This window comes from Alligator sinensis, unplaced genomic scaffold (assembly GCF_000455745.1).
Source record: "Alligator sinensis unplaced genomic scaffold, ASM45574v1 scaffold559_1, whole genome shotgun sequence".
Lineage (NCBI taxonomy): Eukaryota > Metazoa > Chordata > Crocodylia > Alligatoridae > Alligator > Alligator sinensis.
Genome location: NW_005842251.1, coordinates 1,590,321 through 1,605,180, shown reverse-complemented (window position 1 = coordinate 1,605,180; position 14,860 = coordinate 1,590,321). Strand labels below are relative to the sequence as shown.

At 40.7% G+C, this 14,860-nt stretch overlaps 1 protein-coding gene across 10 annotated transcripts in view; it reads right to left on the bottom strand.

Moving 5' to 3' along the window:
* The window catches only part of ADD3 (adducin 3), a 171,757-nt gene that overhangs the window by 100,652 nt on the left and 56,245 nt on the right, over window positions 1–14,860 (bottom strand). The window contains exon 2 of one of the 10 annotated variants that reach the window (XM_025208771.1): window positions 2,412–2,552. The exons of the other annotated variants lie outside the window; for them this stretch is intronic. The gene's annotated coding sequence lies outside the window, so the exon portion shown is untranslated. The remainder of the gene's footprint in view (window positions 1–2,411; window positions 2,553–14,860) is intronic. 10 annotated transcript variants of the gene reach the window in all.

The following is a 14,860-nucleotide window of genomic DNA, read 5'->3' as shown; positions in this document are numbered from 1 at the left end:
GGGGGGGGGGGGGGGGGGGGGGAAGAGAGACTGAGTGCAAGGCAAAAATATATGGGGTTTGCCAGGAGAAGAAAACCTAACATTTTGGAAAGAAGGGAAGGAGGACACAAAAGTAACTGTTCAATTTTAGGTGGAGATCTCTCAAGAGGTTCTTTGGTCTTCCAAACTACTATACTAAAAAGCAATAACTGGACTGATGACCCAATGCAAGTCTTAAAATTAAGATCTACTACGACATTATGAATTTCTCATCTGGACTACCAAGTGAGGTGGAAGTAGTATCCCCCTACTTTCCCCAAAAGGGAAAACAAAACTACAGCTCTAATGTTTTGTATAAGGACAAAATTTCACAAGGGGCTGAAATGTGACAATGGAGGAACCACTCTCTCTCCCCCGAGGAGGGCCAAAATTACCATGATAAAAAACACGCTGCATTCCACACACTGCCATAATTTACTGGAAAGCAGGTTAAACATGCAGCCCAAATCTCCACTATCTGCAATACAGGATACAATTTGCCGGAGATTATTAGGAGAACTGAAAACTGAAAAGTTTAGTTACTGTTTCTTGCTCTACCTTTTAAAAGGCCTGTGTATTGTACCCAGGCAGCACTGCTTCCCCTCTCCCTCCCCCACTTAAAGAGCATATATGCACCCAACTTACAATTTACTTGTTTTAATTAGCACTGCTTAATTCTGGTTATAATTTGTGTAACTCAGACTTCAACGGCTCTCTAAGGCAGGCTCCCTCCAAGATCTTTTGGAATTAGAATATTCCGAGCTGTTTCACACCAGAAGGTTGGGTCCGCCCAGGATCAGCTGCTAAGATGTCTTCAGAGAGAGGAACACATGCTGTTCACTATCTCTTTACGTAACGTGGCACTAGGGGCACTACCAGAACAATTCTGTTAAGCAGAATGTTTGTGGGTACAGCGATGGGGGGAAATAACAGGCAGAAATGGCAACTGCTGTATCCTGTACAAGGGTAGAATAACAGTCCTGGCCCAACCCGCTAGCTGGTGAAGGGGAACATTTTCTTCCCAGTCCATTCATTCAGAGGATCAGATATGCTTTTAAAAGGAACCGCCACCAAAACCTGAATGTTCAGAATAACAGGGGAAGCACGTATCCACGTTACAGATCCCCTGAAGTTGTACTACTGTTAAACAGGAAGGTGCTTCCACATTTTTCCCCTTTGCCTTCACCTTCCATTTTCATTGTACTGCTCCTTGATACCTTTCAATTTTTTCAGGTACTTGACAGCTTTGCATAGCCACAGAAAGCGACAGCCTTTTAAAGGATGCACCGTTAAAGATGGGAATCCAAATCTGCAACCCTTGAAATGAAGTGGCAGTATGATAAAATCGAGCAGTACATCATTACTGCAGTTTGAGTGTTGTTCTAAGTCACTGCTCTTGGAGGATGTTCTGTGTGAAGAACAAGCATTCATAAATATCTAAAAAAGAAAACTAACATAACACTTTAGCGCAGTGGTTCTGAACCTTTTTCAGTCGATGTACCCCTTTGGTCTCAGAGTGAGACTTCACGTACCCCCCCTTTCAATGGGAAATTAATTTTTTTTAGGCCCTTCGACCTGTGTTAGACAATGTACGAAATATATCTCACATACCCCCTGATGAGGCTTCACATACCCCCTGGGGGAACATGTATGTACCCCCACTTCAGAACCACTGCTTTAGAGTTAAACGGATAGAGGCTGGCAGTTAATCTACTTAATGGCAAATCAACAATGTATCTGAACTTTTCTATTTACTTCACTTCCTAGGTGAGATCATGGAGTGGCACCCAATTGACAAAAAAAAAAAAAAAAGCCAGTACAAAGATACTGAGAACCAACCATTAGAGCACTGGGTCTTAACCTTGTCAGACTCAGGGCACTCTTTGAAAAATGCTAGCTCTTACCTTTCAGTTGGGTTTTTTATTTTTTTTTACTACAGAAAAATAATAGAGCAGAATAATTGTCCTGTTGCAAAGAACTCAGAAAGATCACAACAGGTCAGGATGTTTCTGACAGCATGGATTCCTATTTAAGATCTCTGTGCTTATCTTGTGAATGTAGGCGTTTGCACACCTAACAAGTGTTAATATCATACCCTGCGGCTCTCTTACGGGGATCCCATGGTGTCTCTGTAGAGCGACTCCATGGCACCCTGGTTGAGAATGACTGCATCAGAACCTCTCCTCTTTTCAGTCTAGTGATCATTTAAGAAGCTTTAAACAAAAACAGAAAAATCTTTCCAACCTCATTTTGTTGATGATGCCACATACACAACTACTCTGCACTTAGGATACCCAAACTATGCTGGTTTTGAAGCAAGGCAGTGTTTAAAATCCATCACATATTTCCATAATAACAGCTGGATAATGTCAAACTATGCAAAAATGACTCACTGGTTTCTGTTGAAGCATATGATTCGTGATTCATCCCCACTATTTTCTCTACGGAGACTCCACGACAGGTTACATTTTCTTGCCATCTGAATATGTACTTAACATCTTGTAGTTTAAGTCAAACCAAGCCTCCATTAGAAACTTTGTATAAGAAAGGGGACAAAATCTGGTCTTTGACAAATGTTGAGATTACCAAAAGTATTTAAACCAACTTTTATGATTAGCTAAATCTTACTTTTTTGCTATCTTGGTTTACCTGGTCTCCATGTTCTAATACATGCTTAATTCAGACTTATTTTACAATATTGGATTATCTATCATTCCATTTTAAGAAAATATATGTATTTATGAAGAAAGTATTCCAATAAAATATTGTGTTAACATGATTCATAGGCCAGTCAGTCTCACCTCCATCCTTGGCAAAGTCTTTGAAAAAATTATCAAGGCTCACATTTGCGAGAGCCCGGCAGGACAAATTATGCTGAGGGGAAACCAGCACGGGTTCGTAGCAGGCAGATCGTGCCTGACCAATCTAGTCTCTTTTTAAGACCAGGTTACAAAACACCTGGACACAGGAGTAGGGGTTGATGTTGTTTACTTAGACTTCAGGAAGGCCTACGATACGGTATCCCACCCCATACTGGTGAACAAGGTAAGAGGCTGTGACTTGGGTGACTGCACGGTCCGGTGGGTGGCGAACTGGCTGGAGGGTCGTACCCAGAGAGTCGTAGTGGATGGGTCGGTTTCGACCTGGAAGGGTGTGGGCAGCGGGGTCCCGCAGGGCTCGGTCCTTGGACCGATACTCTTCAATGTCTTCATCAGCGACTTGGATGAGGGAGTGAAGTATACTCTGTCCAAGTTTGCGGATGACACAAAACTGTGGGGAGAAGTGGACACACCAGAGGGCAGGGAACAAGCAGACCTGGACAGGTTGGACATATGGGCAGAAAACAACAGAATGCAATTTAACAAGGAGAAATGCAAAGTACTGCACCTAGGGAGGAAAAATGTCCAGCATACCTACTGCCTGGGAAATGACCTGCTGGGTGGCACGGAAGTGGAAAGGGATCTTGGAGTCCTAGTGGACTCCAAGATGAACATGAGTTGGCAGTGTGATGAAGTCATCAGGAAAGCTAATGGCACTTTATCGTGCATCAGCAGATGCCTGACGAATAGATCCAAGGAGGTGATACTTCCCCTCTATCGGGCACTGGTCAGACTGCAGTTGGAGTACTGCGTGCAATTTTGGGCACCGCACTTCAAGAGGGATGTGGATAACCTGGAGAGGGTCCAGAGAAGGGCCACTCGTATGGTTAAGGGCTTGTGGGCCAAGCCCTATGAGGAGAGACTAGAGAACCTGGACCTTTTCAGCCTCCGCAAGAGAAGGTTGAGAGGTGACCTTGTGGCTGCCTATAAGTTCATCACGGGGGCACAGAAGGGAATTGGTGAGGCTTTACTCACCAAGACGCCCCTGGGGGTTACAAGAAATAATGGCCATAAGCTAGCAGAGAGCAGATTTAGACTACACATTAGGAAGAACTTCTTCACAGTTCGAGTGGCTAAGGTCTGGAACGGGATCCCAAGGGAGGTGGTGCTCTCCCCTACCCTGGGGGTCTTCAAGAGGAGGTTAGACAGGCATCTAGCTGGGGTCATCTAAACCCAGCACTCTTCCCTGCCTATGCAGGGGGTCGTTCTCAATGATCTATTGAGGTCCCTTCCGACCCTAACATCTATGAATCTATGTACAGAAATAAATTACTTAAAATTGTTTCTGTAATATAAAAGAAAACCACTGGGGGTTCTTGCAATGAATCATTTAATACTGTGGGGGCAGTTTCTGCATCAGCGGGAGATTTTAACTGCATTATACCACTGATAATGTTTCCTTACAAATGATCAAGTTTGTAACAGAACTCTAAATATTTAATGTTTCAATTAGCCAGATTTACTAATTAACAACATTTGTATCTCATTGTCACATGATATAAAACTCAAGCCCAAGGTCTAACATGACGGTAAATGGACATTAGGAATTTTTAAAAAATATTTTGAAATATAGTTTCTGCAATTACATTATTACACTGTGATCAGCGTTACTTTCATTAGACAGGGGCCTAGAGTCAGATCCACGAAAATATTTAAGCTGGGACAAGATGGCAGAAAGGTTCAAGCCCAGTTCAAGACTACGACAAAGGCTGGGTCCCCACCCGGCCCAGATGTAAATGGGTACTTGGGCTGCTAGGCTCGGAACAACTTTCATTTTGATACTACAATTGAAAATTTTGAAATCAAATGGGAGTTTAGGTGCCTAACCAGGAATTTGGCACTTAAATACCTTGGTGAAAAAGTGTCTGTACAGGGCAGGGGGAACAGGCTGAGCTGGGATTCTGGAGACCGGAACACACTTGCAGCTCTATAACCAGGACTTCCTATGTGCCCTTGGCCAAATCATTACAAAAGTTATATGTTTCAGTTTCCCCATCTATAAAATTACATTAACACCCATTTCAAAGGGGCTTTGTCAGGCTTAACTTATTAATATTTGCACACCACTGACATATTTCAGTAGAGGTACGTCACAGATGTGTAACATACAGAACGCTATGATTGGGTTGGGTCTTCTTAATTAGAGCTCCTAAAGTATTGGTCTGGTCTCCTATTACGTTTTATGAAACATATTAATATATATTATAATTATATTAATCTTAAACAAACATCTTCCAGATTGATCCTGTTTAAAATCTGGAGTGCAGAGACCTCAGCATTTATATCCTCCAAGTGCTTTTCGTGCTCTGAATAATCCCTTTGTCTTCTAATTTTTACTTTATATTCAGGAACAAAATTTGGAAGCATCTCAGAAGTAAGCCTCCCTCACTCCTTTCTTTTTACACAACCCCCTAGTAGGTTTTCAAGTACTGACCCCTTTTAGATTTTAATTTTTTGCTGAAAAGGAGAGATATCCAAGATATTAAAAAAAGAAATTTAAGAGCCCTGCGGGAGAGCCTCTCACCTGTCACTGACCCCCTGTTGCCATCTCTCCTCCTACCCCAGTGATGCTATATGCTATCACTGCTATGCTACCAACAGCATTTTCTCAGCCTGTACTGGAAGAGGTAGCCCAATATGTTTTTTATTTACAGTAAATGCTTTTCTAACTGACTGCCTTTAACTGACTGCTGATGAAGAATCTAAGGTTGTAATGACCACCTTTGATTTACGATTTCAGAGAGACAGAATCACAAAACTAGTGATTTTCTCTGGGACTACAGGAAAGAATTAAGAACCATCAAGCTCGCTATGAAGTACAAAAAGCTTAAATTTGAGGTTCAAATATCTTGACAGCTTTTCTCCATGTTCCATATAAGTGACCAGCCCAGCCATACCAATTTATGTTTTAGTTTTCCATGCTCGTGTGTGTACTCAGTTGCTTCAATATGCCTAGAAAACATTTTACATGGAAATATGGTCTTTGAGCAATTATTTTCAAGCGAGTGACTTGGATGGAGCTCTCCTAGTTCACTTAACCTCATATGTAATGCCATTCCTACTACTTAGCACTTTCTTGAAAGCCCTTGATAATTGCAAATATAAATTTTTAAATTCTTGTCTCAATGGTAAACATTTTCCAAGAAATAAGAGTTTCAACAGGTCATGTCCAGACAAACTTACAATGATTTGTTTAGCATTCACCAAGTACATGATTAAATTAAAATCAGATTGCATCACTTCTTCTGACTAATCTGAATACAGAGACAGAAGTCTTGCGTAATCCAAAATTATTGCCTTGTTTACTCTGGTTTACTTTTAACCTGATCGTTAAAGGCTCAAACCTGCTCTTGAATGGAGAAGGGAGAGGGAAGTGAAAAGTATTGTGTACAACCATCCCGCATCGCAATATGCATTTTCATCTTTCAGCAGTTCACTGCTCTCTCTCATGAAGTTTAGCTCCTTCATCCCCCTCCCCTCTACTTCACCTCCCTGGGAGGATCTTGTGCTCTCCCAACATCTGGATTGTATTTACTATGAAGGAAGTTAAATTTGCTCATGAACAAAGAAAAAAACCTGGAGTCTTCCTGTCCGGTTTGCAAAACTACTTCTGTAAATGCTCTTATTTCCACCCCCTGCCACCTCCCCAAGTAGAATTATTAGGCCCTACAGGCCACCCTCTTAGGGACTTTATAATCATCTCTATTAAGGTCAAACATGACTTCTTCCACCACAACCTGCTAGAGTTCTTCTCTTTCTTTCAGCGTGAAAGTTTCCAGACTTTTTTTTCCCCCCTTTTGGTCTTTAGCTCTTACCAAATTCACTTTTCAAGCAGTACTAAATCTCAGCTGTAACAGTCCGGAACTGTAATAATCATTTTCAAATGTTTCTTTAGCAGGTTAAAGTAATCTAAGTGTTGAAAATGGAATGATCCTTTGCTCAAAATGGATCAGACACACAATTAGAGACACATGCACAAAAACATGAGGTTGCACCCATTTTCACAGTATTTTCTTGCTAGCAGCTTTGCATGTTGCTAGCACAGAAGTTTAACATATGATCCTGAAAGCACCAACAGCTTTGGGCAAGTTGACCACAGCTCCACCTACATCTCCATGTTGTGTATGTCAATGCCAAGCAGGACTACAGAGCTGTTTAGGGAGGGGAGGAAAGAAAAGGAACCTATGAATTAAAAAAAAGTACTTTTCTAAACTAATTTTCATTTACCGATAATATATTTTCTAAAACAGAGACTAGTTGGCTTTGCTTTTATTTTGGTTTGGCCACAGTTATGGTAGTATTTAACATTTTTCTTTGATGCATTATAATTAGCTGTGTGCTTAATGGTTTGCCTTCAGGTAGGGGTGGCTAGTTATTCCCAGCAGGGGTAACTAGTTCTCTCTTATATCATTTATTTTTGTGGCTTAATCCTAATTCCTCTTGATGTGAACAAGAAGGCTGTATTAAAATGTTGGTGGGAGCAGCATCCAGTCCAGTATTAAGAAAAATAATGCATTTGTTCATGGGCATTGTCACAGTGGGAGGAGGGACACAACAGCTTGCAGCATCTGACCCAATGTCTGACCTGTTTGACAGTCCAAACTTAAGAAAATACGCTATTATTATTATTATTACTACAGTCAGAAGAAAATGCAAAGTAAAAATAAACTGCAGTGATATCTACAACACAAAGGTGGTTACAATAGCACACTAGCCACTGAAAGAAGAATGACTCCTTTTTAAGAGGACTGTCATTACTAGCTTTGTTAAAATGGGCGCGGGCATTTTCTAGAAAGAAAATTCCTGGTGGTAACCAATTGTCTTTTTTATTCACATTTCACATATCCTCAAAAGGGTCATAGGTATTCAAGGATCAATACCTGAAGTTGCTACTGAAGGTGCATTGCTGTTCACTCCTAACTCGTTTTAGTACAATTTAAGACTGGAAATACACAGTCCACAGAAGGCCAAGGCCTGCATTCAGTTTCTTACAGAGGAGGTAAAAATGAAGTAGTACAAGAATTTAAAACAGAATAAAACTTGTCAACATGGCTAGGGACAGAAATTACATATAAACCAGTATAAGTGACTGGAAACCAGTTTGATTCTGTAAAACAACAGAAGTTCAGTGCACAAAAACCGCTTTCAAAATGGCTGAAACTGGTTTAAAATAAACCTGTATGAATGTAGTATCAGACTTCACTGATTTAGGTTAAACTGGTTTATTCAACTTCTGTCCCAGATCACCTCCAGATTCTAATCAACTTAGGCTCCTAGCATCCCAGGATGCTTTGCACCTCCCCACCAAACAACTCCTCGCAGGGTGGGTGCGCTCGCCTTGGCCCAAGCTGCCCACTCCAGCAGAGCGGGGTGGCATGCTGTAGTGTCCCCTGGCTTCTGGTCGGGGCCTCTGCAGGCATGTGGCTGCATTTCCAGAATCAGAAGAAAATGAACAGACGCTCGCTTATCTGTTCAATCGACGCAGTTTAGACTAATCTGTGAAGACTGAATTGATTCAGCCTCAGTCTTTTTGACTGTCTGTACTTAGCCCATAAGAGCTAGTCTAGAAAATAATCAGTTTTCTATAATGTGATATAAACCACTGTTAGCAAACGTGACAAATTACTTACAGAATGTGAACATAACATAAATGGATAGGATATTATAAAAGAGGAACAGAACAAAACTGTAGCAAGCTGCCATAAATAATAAACTAATCTGAAGCTAAAAATAAAGGGTAGAAAAAGGTAGACAGACCATTACCCAAGAGAGACTAGACGACTAAGTGGAGTACAGCAACGTAAAAGTGGAGATGTTTGGAGCCCTTATTTTCCAGTTCCTGAGACTATCTTACCAACTTTATTTCCCCACCTCTCACACGCAGAAAGCAGCATGTTTTATCAGGATAAATAGCCTAATGTATAGCAAAGGTGTGATGAATCTCTGAGGGAATGCTATAAGCTCCTCTAAATATTTGAGATTTTTTTCTCCCCTCCCCCCCTACCAAGAAAATCCAAAATAATCTCTCCCCAAGAGCTGGTTGAACAAGGAAAAGAAAAGAAAGGAAAGGATACTTGGGACATAATCATCAAGCTGTTAAATCCAACAGGGCTTTTATAGATTTTGCTAGGAGATTGTGCATAAACAATAGGTTTATTATGCAAACAAACTGTCCCTTCTTGGGACTCCAATCAGATATTCATGCAAGCTATTAAAGTGAGCAGTATTTTTCTTTTCAAGCAGTAGCAACTTCTTATAGCTCATCAGAATGAATAAGTAATTGTGGCTTAATCAGCACTATTTTCCAAAAAGTCTGTCTTGGGACAAAGTCATTAGCAAAGGAAGCAAAGAAAGTTTCCCTTTCCAGTATTTCATGTAGCACAGAGGATTAATAGGCAGAGATGCAACACCTAGCTGATGAACAAGACAGTGAAGAGAAAAAGCACGCCTAGTACGATACCCTTTAATGCTTCTTTTGGAAGTCCAATCATGTCTTAGGTAAGAAAAAGATGAATTTTAATGGAAATCTAACATGACATTTTTTACCACTAGAAACTCTACTAAAAGTGAAGTGTAACAAAGCTTCTATGGGAGATGGGATGTGGCAAATCATCAAAATCACTGGTCATAGTCTTTGTTTTTAGGTCGATGACTCAGCAGGCTGCAAACACTGTCAAGAGTGCTCAATCCCCAGCCCAGATTTGGCTTACAGAAGCTCTCCAAGGGTTTGAAAACCTGGCACCAGGGGAGCAAGGCAGATTTAACTGCCACTCCAAGTTAAGGCAGCCTTAACTTGCCACTTTCCAGATCTGCGGGGAGCCCCGGGAATGAGACAGTGTGAATGTCTGAAGATTTTTACCAGCTTCTTCTCTATAGAGCTCAGAAACGAGGCAAGGCGGCAAAGATGGCATTTCTGGAGAAAAAGTGTCACCTACCACTGCTCCAGCAAGGCCCAGTTTTCATCATAAGAATTGCGTGCATTTGACTATTCAATGATGAGTTTGCGTTAACTATACGCTGGGGGCCACGATTTTACAGCCAGAGACGCAGGCAAGGACGGCAACATGCCAGTGTTTCAGAGTTCAGCTCAGGCTTTAAACCCAGGCCTTAAGTGAAGGAAAACTTCCAGAAAACTACCTTTTAATTAGCTACCTTCAGATTACGAGGAGACAGATGTGCCATAGGTAGGTATTTAATAAGTACTTATGAGATCTAACAGCAAATGTTAAAAGGTGAGTTTTAAGAAGGGAGAGGAAACCTCATGCTTCCTAATCCCTATTCATGGAAGACAGATTATGCACATATATCCTTGCAGGATTTCTTGCTCTTTTTCCTGAAGAATCAGATGCTGGCATTGAAAGTGGACTGGATGAAGGATGGGTTGGACCATGGGTTTGAATCTACTCTGACAAATTACCATGTTCCAATAGTCATCACTGACCAGAAACGGAAACATTTTCCACTGCAAGCCATTTCTTCAAGAAAGCATAGGATCCAAAAATCATCAGATTGAAAAAAAATACAATAAAAGAAAAAACAATCTGCCACAAATAACAAGCCAAATTTCTACTACTGCATTACTATTCACATCAAATGACAAACAACAAAGTAATTCAGAGCCAGTGCCATTATGAATGACTAAGCACCAATCATGCAGGAATAGATAAATACATCCAGAAGTTTTGGGTAGCTTTTTCCAAGGAAAAAAGGGGTAGGAAGAATCAATTTATACACAAAACCTTGCAAAGAAGAATTTTTCCAACTATTTGAATTGGTCTTATAAAAGATATCACTTACCCAAAGAACCTCATCTGTCTATATCCTTAGACTAACCCAGCTACAACCTCTACCCCTAGGAAGAAACAGCAATGTTTAAGGGACAGTTTATGTTCAGTTTAAGAAAGAATTCATAATTCTATTTATTCACTCACTTAGAGGTAATTCTCTTCCTCAACCTTCAATATATTACCCACAGAATGTAAAAGGCAGACAAATATAATTTGTATCTGGATTTTCACGTTTCCAGAGCACAGTTGCAAGACAAAGCTTAAAATACTGTTGTTTTAGTCTGCCATTGTTTTAGGTTAATTATTCCTTGGATTTCCTTCATTTTACTACAGATTTATTATGCATCTCTCTCAGTAACATTTATATTTTTGTCTCATCTCTCTTGCATGTATTATTTAACAACTCACTCTTTAAATAGTAATCTCAACACCAAGATTAGCATTTTACAATTACTTTTCAAATCAGACACATTGATATTCAAGATTGTCAGTTATGCTGAATACAAAAATGCATGTTCCCAGGCAAACGGAGAAGGGCAAATATAGAATCCAATTTTACGAAAGGGAAGGAGGAGGATCTGGTGAATTAGAAACCAGTCAACCTGACCTCCATACCTGGAAAGATCACTGAGCATCTGATCAAGGAATGTAATTCTAAGCACCTGGAGGAGAACAAGGTGATTAGGAATAGCCAACATGAATTCATCAAAAGTAAGTCATGCCTAACCAACCTGATTTCCTTCTATGATAAGGTGACTAGCTCTCTGATTGGGGTGGTAGGGGAAAGAGGGGCTCTGTAGTTCAGTTCTATAAGCAAAGTTTTTTACACTGTCCGTCATGGCAATTTCCTTAGTAAGTGAAGGAAATAAAGCCTAGATGAAAGTACAGTCTGTCAAATGGGTACCTAACAGGTTGGATTACCATGCTTCAAAAGTAGTCATCAATGGCTCAATGTTTAAGCAGGAGGAGGTACTTAGTAGGGTTCCCCAGTGGTCTGGTCTTGGGTCTAGTACCGTCTTCATTAATGATCTGGAGCAGAGCCGTCAAACACATAGCCCACGGAGATGGAACATCTGACCCATGGGGCTGGAAGTTTGGTGGTGACATTAGCACTCCCGCAGTCTCCCTCTCCCCAACAGCAGCTCAGGCAGCCTGGGGGTTAGCCAAATTTCTGGGTCAAGATAGGGATGCAGTGGAGAGTGAGCCTGATCTGGAAATGCAATTCGGAGAGCAAGTGAAAGCAGTATTAACCATACAGCTGTCAAAGCTGCTGTGTCAGCAGGGCCTATGGAGGTTAATGCTACTGCTGCTGCTAGCATTGCTACCTCTGGTGGATCATCTGGCCCCTGGGGCCAAAGGAGTTTGACACCCTCTTTTTTGGAGATGGTGCTGAGTAGACACTTAGCAAATTTGGAGATGACACCATCATTACAGGTGCTCTGGAGGGCAGGGTTAAAATCTGGACTGACTGTAATAAGGTGGAGCAATGGTTCAAACAAAATCGAATTAAATTCAATAGGGACAAGTGCAAAGCCCTGCACTTAGGGCAGGACACCAGCATGCGCAAGTACAGACTGAGGAACAACTGGCTAGACTAAGGTACTGCAGAAAAGGACCTGGAGGGTTATTGCAAGCTATAAACTGAATATGAACCAGTGTGGATTGTTGCAAAAAAGCCAAAAGCCTACTGGGCTGTATTAATAGGAGTTTCACTTGCGAATCATGGGAACTGATTCTTCCACTCTAGTTAGCATTGAGGCCTCACTTGGAGTATTGTGTTCAGGGCACCACACTTCCAGAAAAACGTGGACAAATTAAAAAGTGTGTATCCTGGCTGCTCTTGCCATGGTGCAGACTCCATCATGGGCTCCCATGATGACTTATGAGCTTCCATCCATGCTTCTGGCACCCCCTCTAAATCAGGCCCCAGGGCCCCACTCACCCTGCAGTGCATGTTTGGAACAGGGTAACACAAAGCAGCGTTCTCTTCAAAAGGAAAAAGGGGTGCTCACTGACATGTTAGTGTTAAGATTCTAGTTCCAAAAATATTTACCTCCACTCGCAAAGTATATTCAAAATTCACCTTCATCTATAAATCAATGGCATCTAGACTCTATTTTTAGAGCACAACGTTAAAGTAATCTGCAACACCAAATTAATTATACAAATTGTATATTAAATACATAGATTATACTTCCATAGATTATTTTTTTCAACTACTGCACAACTGCACAGAAAATGAAGGAACGCAAAAGCTCCTTAATTATGCCTGCCAAATAATCTAGGTAATAGCCTGTTACAGGCTTCATTCTGAATGCAAACTGTGATTGTGTCTTTTCACCCCTTATCTGCAGAGGCAGTATTTAACACCACGAGGAAAACTCTCAAGACATTTCCATCCTGTGTCGAAAAAGAATATATTACCAATAAGATTGCAACTCCCACTTTTCAGCTAAACTGGGTAGAGAAATTTAGGAACATTAAGCTTGCATTAGAAAATCTCCATTTACGGAAAATACCCTCATCAGCAGGAGATAAGGATAGTGGCATAAATGCTGAAGCTTCCTTGCACTTAGCATGGGTACGATGGCTCGTTCCATGCACACATTCCTTCTAGAGTAGCGCTTAAAACCCCAAATTAAAAGTTTAGCCTTAAAATATTACAGATGTACGTCAAAGCTAATGTTTGAAAAACCAACTCCTCTCTCACGTACCTAAAGAATTCTGAGATCAATATGCTTCTTTCCAGGCCACTGTTGATAGCATTATTAATGTTTGTCAACAAAAAAAAAAAGAAAGAAAGAGAAAGCACCTGAAAGTATGAAGTGTGGTCTACTACGAGAGCATCTACTGAACTTTATCATATCAAGCCACTATTCTGCATTCTGGATTTTGTATCACGCGAATAATATGCCCAAAGCAATCCAGGCCACGAACTTCAACATCTGTCCTGAGAAGTGTATAGGTGTCTGTTTCAAGCCCATTTTCCAGGAGTCATCGCTATCAAGAAGACAAGCGGACAAAGAGTGGGGCTGTCAACCAGAAACTCCGAGTCTATCCTTACTCACCTAAAGGAGCTGTTGTGAGGGTTAGCATTTACAGAGTGCCTGGCAGATGAAAAACGCTATTGGAAGTATGCGCTGCACTGCTATGGGAGTATCAGCTGCACTGAAAGGAGTTACCTGAGGTGTCCCGCATGAAATGCTTTTAGCACTTCTTATTCTTAAAGGTCAGCTTAAAAACCTCCTGCTTGCTAACATCCAGGTTCTAGGTTTAGGAATTTTTCAGTCACAAATGCCACAACAAATAATATAAGAAATAGTGCAGCAAGCAGCATTCCCCATAGTCTTCTGAGATTAGGTATTAAAGATTTCCTGTTCAAAATTGGGATGAGAGAGACCTGAACTCAAGCCAGAGAAATTAAAAGAAGGAACTACATTTTTCTAACACGTTATTTTAAAATGCATTCATATTGGCCTATAAAATGCATTCCTCGAGTGGTATTGGAATTGTAAATATGTGGTTATACTAGTACCCACAGCGGGCTTGGTGAAATATCTATTTAAAACAAAACAGCCCCTTGCCTCAAGAAAAAGACAGTTCACATTTGGAACTTAATATGGTCAGAAATTCTCCAAGCAAGATTTTATTGCCCCAGCAGCAAGAGTGAAAGCAAGCTGCGAGTCCGTGCTGGTATTTCACTTGCAAATACTCTGTGTTAGAGTCGATAATACAGACCATCATGAAATGGCCTATTCAAATAGTTTGTCAGGGTGATGGCCCCTTCACACAAACATCTTTAAAGTTGCTAGAAGCAGGGATTAGGGCAATTGCTTTAAGAGCATCCGGATACAATATTTCTAAAAAGGCCAACAACCAATAACAGCCTACCAACTAGATAGATTCCTTGTGAACAAAAAAAGCAGGGAGAAATAGGTGAACACCTACTGTTGTCAACTATTATGTTGTTTGCAAATGCTTGTTAAAGAAACATCGTACCACGTAATTTCACCAAATTCTTACTGTGTTAATAGCACTTAATACTGAAAGATCATTTAAAAAGTAGTTTTGACTGTTTCTATTGTTTATTTGTACTCATTCTCCTTGTTTTAATGCAGGCAATTGAGGCTTTATCAATTAGTTTCTCCTTAAAATAAAAGCAGGAATTACTAGTCA